The sequence below is a fragment of the Ochotona curzoniae genome, unplaced genomic scaffold (genome assembly GCF_017591425.1).
Source record: "Ochotona curzoniae isolate NIBS_2020 unplaced genomic scaffold, NIBS_Ocur_1.0 contig_908, whole genome shotgun sequence".
NCBI classification, from domain to species: domain Eukaryota; kingdom Metazoa; phylum Chordata; class Mammalia; order Lagomorpha; family Ochotonidae; genus Ochotona; species Ochotona curzoniae.
The window spans coordinates 36,070,415-36,076,804 of record NW_024466607.1 but is presented as its reverse complement, the minus strand read 5'-3'; positions in this window follow the sequence as shown (position 1 = coordinate 36,076,804).

The window sequence follows — 6,390 nt, the reverse complement described above, 5'->3', positions numbered from 1 at the left end:
GCTCCCGCCGGCCTCGCCGCCTGCTCGCAGGCCCGTGACCGCCGTGAGCCCCGTGAGCCCGGCCGCGGGCTCCTGCAGCTCCCCGCGCGTCCCCTTCCCGTCCCCGCAGCCGCCTCGTCCCTGTCCCCACACGGCAGCGCGCCGGGCAGGCCCTGGGCACTCGGCGCCAAGGGACGCGAAGGACCCGTCCGCGCCTGCGCCTGCGCAGAGGGCGGGGCGAGCGGGGCGGCGCGCAGCTCGGCTTCCTCCGGCCGCGGCGTGCTGCAGGGCGGCCTGTGCGCGTCCTCCGGCCGCTGATCATGTTCGTTCCCTGTGGGGACGCGGACACCGACCTGTCGGGCTTCACCCTGCTCATGGTGAGTCTTGGTCCGCGCCAGGGAAGCCGGCTTCCCGGGGCCCCGAGCGGTCGCCTGCTCGGCTTAGGTTTGCACCGAGCTTCGGGAGACGAGATCGCTTGCTTTTGTGTTAAGTTTTCAGCTGTTGAAGGTAATCGGGGAGTTGGCTAGAGGCGACGGGCCGAGGAGAACCCCGTGGGCGCTGGACCCACATGCTTCCTGGGGCACGCCTTGCAGCCTTTGTTGCCTGCAAAAAGCACGTTAGTGGTTCCAGACACTTGCAATATACGTTGTTCAAGGCATCCTTAAGTTTCACACGAGGAAGAGTTATTCCATCTAGTTTTATCCCATCTAGTTTTAGAGTCAGTCCTCAGCTTTGTCCATAACTGAGGTTGGAGTGATAAAAGTGACTTCTAACAGCCAAAAGCACAGTTTTAGCCACGGTGGGGTTGCCCGGAGTCATTCGTTTAAATATGCATGAGCTTAAATGCAGGAAATAAGACTAGGTGCCTGTCCGCAGTGAGTTTACAGTCTCTAGAAGCCCATGTAAGAGAAATAAAAGTTTCAAGTTTACAAAGCACACGGAAAGGGCCCGAGTCGTAGCAGAGGAAGGCTGGGGGCCTGTAGGAGAGTCATGGGGTTGTGGGTGTGATACGGGGTGCGGGTGCCCAGACAGCTGCCTACACCAGGCACAGGGTGAGCCTCCTGGGGCAGGGTAGGATTTTGGATTGACACATGGAAGGAGGAAAAGCAGAAGGTGCTGTGGGGGATGACGGAAGGTGAAGGGAGACAAACCTGGCGTTAGAAACAATCAGAGTGTGCGTGAGAGAGAGGTCATCCAGCCAGTGACCCCCTGCCCACCTGTCCACAATGGCCAGGGCTGAGCCGGGCTGAGCCACGAGCCTGGGACTCCGTTTCCCAAGGGGATGGTGGGAGTCCACGCACACGGGCTGCCTGCTGCTGCTTTCCCAGGCGCTTTAGCAGGGAGCTGGATGAGAAGTGGAGCATCCACAGCTCCAGCCAGCCCTGACATAGGATGCCACTGTTGCATGTGGCAGCTGAACCTGCTGCGTCGCTGTGGTGACCCCAGAACTATCACGTTTATCCGTTGAATATCACATGCGTAAATCTAAGAAAGAGAGGAGGGAGTGGCCATCTGTCCAGGTAGCCAAGAGTTTGCCCTGCAAGTGTCTGTTTGGAGTTAGCAGTGTGCAAGTAAATGGTGGTCCCAGGACAAAGGTTACCATGGGAGAAGCTAAGTTGGAAACCATGTTTGTGCCAATCTCTATTGATCTCCCAGGCCACAAGCACAGAGCTGGATGGGAAGCGGGGCTGACAGGACACGAACTGGTGCCCAAATGGGATCCTGGCACATATAAGCCACTAGGCTACCGCACCAGGCCCTTTTTAAATTTTTTATATTATTATTATTATTAGATATATAGATAGGAGGAGAGACAGAGAGGAAGAGTGACCTTTCTTTAATCAATCAGGGACAGGACTGCCCGTGCTGCGGTGTGCAGTAGGCTCCAGTCTGTCCAGGTTCTGTGGTTGGGTAGTTGCCTTTACTTTGCTCTGGGCCTTTGGTTCCTTTGAAGCATCTCAAAGTGGAATCTAGTGGCTCGTCCCGGATTTCGTGGCTTAGTCTGTAAGAAGGAGTTGATGTGTAATTATCAACATGGAGAAGGAGGAATTGCAAGCTGAATGAGAGAGACCGGGGCTGGACCGACCGGGGCTGGACCGTGAGTGTGTCAGAGGCGTCAGGCACCGGGGCTCAGTTTGAATACTTCAGAGGGAGAATCAGTGAGGGCCATTCACGCATTCGGTGTGGGCGACAAGCGAAAGGGGAGGAGTCTCCTGGTTCAGTAAGTGACGAGTTTAGAGACAAATTCGGGCAAAAGTGTGTTGTTAGATTTGTGCATGTTGAGTGTGGGCAGCGAGCGACATGACCAGGCGGAGCTGGGCATGAGGCTCTGGCGCCTCACGTGAACGAGAGAGATTGTGCAGTTTGTCTATTTGAAGTCGTGGGTTTGTGTGTGTTTAGTGTGTCCGGATAAGGTCATGCCAACACCGGAAGTGGGTATAGAAGAAAGCTCTAACAGCCAGTGGAAACACACGGGTGCTGTAGTCCGTCTGTGCCAGCCCTGCCCGCGCTGCCCCACCTGCAGCGTTTCCCCAGGCCCTGAGTGACTTTCCTTTTGTGTGTCTTTAGTGTGGTCAGCCTGCTTAGGATTGCATGTAGCCACATACACACACTCATGCCGTGTTTCTCCAAGGCACTTAGCATTGTATAATTTACTGTTGATTTTGCTTATTTCAAGTAACCGTTCCCTCACTGGAATGGAAGCTCTGGGAGGACCTGTCCAGCCAATGGGGCTGGTTGGTCTTGCTGCGTCCTCAGTGTGTGATGACCGGCCCACTATCGGTGTTCAGTATTAGTTGAATGAGTTGAGGTGGAGGAGGCCCCAGCGGGTGCGTTAGGTGTGGCTGGTGTGAGAGCCAGTATCCAAGGTGACGCATCGGGACAGGAGCGTGCAGTGCTGTGTGGCGTTTCCCGTCTTCTGTCGCGTCTAAAAGTGCTAGGAATGTTGGTGACTCACGGAACATGTCTCTTGATTTCAGCCAGCAGTCTCTGTTGGAAATGTTGGCCAGCTGGCTACGGATCTGATCATTTTTACCCTGAATATGTGTAAAATCGGTTACTTCTATACTGATTGTCTTGTGCCGATGGTTGGAAACAATCCATACGCGACTGCGGAAGAGAACGCAGCGGAACTCAGCACCAATGCTGAAAGTGAGTGAGACCTCGCAGTGTTTTCCCCACCACAAGGTCGAGTTGTTCTGAATTAGGAATAAATTATGGATACTGGTTTGTGGTGTGCCAGCTTTGTGTAGAATTCACAACCCAGTCTCACTGTTGTATTTTGAATCCTGGTGTGAGTTTTCGGCTTTCTCTAAATGTGACAACTCCTAAGAGATTTGTGAATATAAACTATCTTTGGGTCGAATTTGAGCTTCCCATTTTCTTTCAGTACGGTTCTTTTACCAACGTGTGTCTTTTATCCTCAGCTTTATTTTCTTTGCTTGCTTGTGTATGTAACGATCCCCAATACTACAAAAAGGAGGAAATATGGGAGATCAGCAAATAAACATGAGTCATTAAAAAAAAGATTGATTTATTTTTATTTGAAAGGCAGATTTTACTGAAAGAAGGAAAGAGAGAGAGAGAGAGAGGTCTTCCATGTGCTGGTTCACCGCCCCCCCCACACATGGCCGCAACAGCCAGAGCTGAGTTGATCTGAAGCCGGGAGCCAGGAGCTTCTTCTGGGTCTCCCACTCCGGTGCAGGGACCTAAGTCTTTGGGCTGTCATCTGCTGCTTTCCCAGGCCGTTAGCAGGGAGCTGGGGTGAAAGTGGAGCACTCGGGACAGGAACCATTGACCAGATGGGGTGCTGGCGTCACAGGTGGTGGTTTTACCTGCTACCTCACAATGTTGACCCTGGATACAGGTCTTTAATTCTTTTTTCTTTTTTGTTTTCGTTTTCTGAGAGACCCAGATGTACATGCACAAAGAAACAGCTCCCATCTGCTCAGTGCTCACAGTGGCAAGAGCCGAAGCCAGAGGCCAGAATCTCAATCCCGCTCTCCCCCGTGTTTGCTCAGCCTAGGGTTATCTGTAGCATAGTGGCCCGATCCTGTGTGCATTTCCCGTCTCATTGCCAGAGCTGTGAAAGAAAAGATTCTAGGCTGCTAGCATCTGTTTTAGCTTTCCGGGAGAAGGGTGAGCTCAAATGAGGGAAATGTACCCAGAGGCCCTTTGAATACTATGCCCTAAGGTAGATGGATGTCTAAACAAACAGAAATGTTTTAGTCGTTAATTATAGAAGACAGGATTATTACAGTAACTGTCCATTATATGAAGTGATCACTGATGATTTAGATGATGTGCTTAGCCTGAAGTGACTACGCAGTAACTACGTAGTCACAGTAACTACCCAGAATCCCTTAAGTCATTTGGAAATGTGGGGTCTTTATGATTTTAGCAATGACCTCCAAGAGTTTACATTCTTTGGACAAACAACTGAAGGAAAATATTGAGCTCATGTTCCATTGAAGTAAAATGTTCCGATGCCTTAATCATGGTTTGCATCTTTCTACCTAAAGTTATAATATCTCAATAACATTTCACACGGCAGGAAAAGCCACCGTAGCGTCTCACTGTTAAGAATTCTCTCTTGGGAGTCAGCACTGTGGCCTAGTGGGTAAAACTGCCACGTGCGGGTCTGGCATCTCATGTGGACACCAACTCCATTCTCAGCTGCTCCACTTCTGCTCCAGCTCTCTGCTCAGGTCAAGCTTGGGAAAGTATCAGAAGATGGCCCAAGTGCTTGGGCACCTGCACTCGCATGGGAGAGCCACAGGGAGCTTGTGGGCCCTGGATTCAGCCTGGCTCAGACTGGCTCTTATTGCCGTTTGAGGAGTGAACAGGTGGATGGAAGGTTCTCTCTCTCTGTCTCTTTGCCTTTCAAATATATAGGGAAACTTGGAAATAGACTTTACAGAGGTAAAACCGGGAAAGTTTGGGTCCCAGTACTTACTGGTCTTTGTGGACACATTTTCAGGTGGGTAGAGGCATTCCGCACCAGGAAAGACACCAGCCAAGTAGTGGTTAAAATGTTGCTTGAGCAGATCATAGCGCAATATGGGATTCCAGAAATGCTAGGCTCAGATACGGTCCGGCTTTCATTATTCAGGCCCTACAAGGGCTGGCCCGAGGTCTGGGGACTGAAGTTACATTGTGAACATAACCCCCAGAGCTCAGGGCAGGAAGAGAGAATGAACAGAACCATCAAGGAGACCTTATCTAAATTAGCCTTTGAGGCTGGCGGGGACTGGGTGACCCTCCTCCCCTTCTCCATGTTCCGGGTTCAGAACTCCCCTTACATGCATGGATTGACCCCATTTGAAATTATGTACGGGGCTCTGCCCCCTATCGTCCAGTGGGCCCTCTCCATGGATGAAAATAATGTGGCTCCAAATTACTTGGCCAGCATACAAGCACTGCTTAAAGTACAGTAGGAGATTTGGCCTCTAATACAGGCTTAGTATGAAAAGGATAAAAATCCGAGCCCGGAACATGGCATTGTCCCAAGGGACTGGGTTTGGGTAAGGAAGGGTCCTTATGTTGTGTTTCTCACCACCTCTTCCGCCCTTAAGGTTGACAGAATCGGGCCATGGATACATCACTCACACGTCCGGAAGGCTCCCAAACTGGAGACCAACACCCCGTAGAAGGCACAGCGACACCCGAGCACGGAGGCACAGCAATGCGCCATAAGCAGATAGCCCACGCGTTCCTCGGATTCATCCTTGCAACCCTTGCAGCCCTAGTCTGTGAGACTACCGCTGACAATCCTCATCAGCCTTATAACGTCACCTGGAAGCTAAGAAACAGCCACACCCATGAGGTTCTAAACTGGACCTCTGCCTTACAGCCTCCCAATTCATGGTGGCCGGATTTATACTTTAACCTGAGAGAGTTAACTGTAAAAGAATGGTCCCCAGACAATGTACGCCATGCAGGTTTTTATGCATGCCCTGGATACACCAGATAGACTTACAGGACATGCATAGGAGTGCCTGACGCTTACTGTAAGAGCTGGAGCTGTGTGACCTCCACCGACGGGATCTGAAAATGGACTGTCAGTAAGTCTGATTTAATCCAACTCTCTTTTTTCCACCCAACGGAACCAGCAGCGCGGTCATCCTTCTTCCCTTCCGGGACTAACAATTCTTGTGGCAGGTCCCAGTGCGACCTGGTCAAAGTTAAATTCACTGAGCAGGGAAAAAGAGATAGGAGGTAGATATCTGGATTAACCTGGGGGATTGTGATCTATGGGGCTTATGCCAACAACCGCAGTGGGATTCTCCTCATATCTCAAACGCTTGAGCCCGTCACTCCCACAAGAGCAATAGGCCCTAACCAAGTCTTAGATCCAGAAATCAGGAGACACAGCACAACCCCCCCTCCTTCTCAGCCCACCATCCCTCCTTC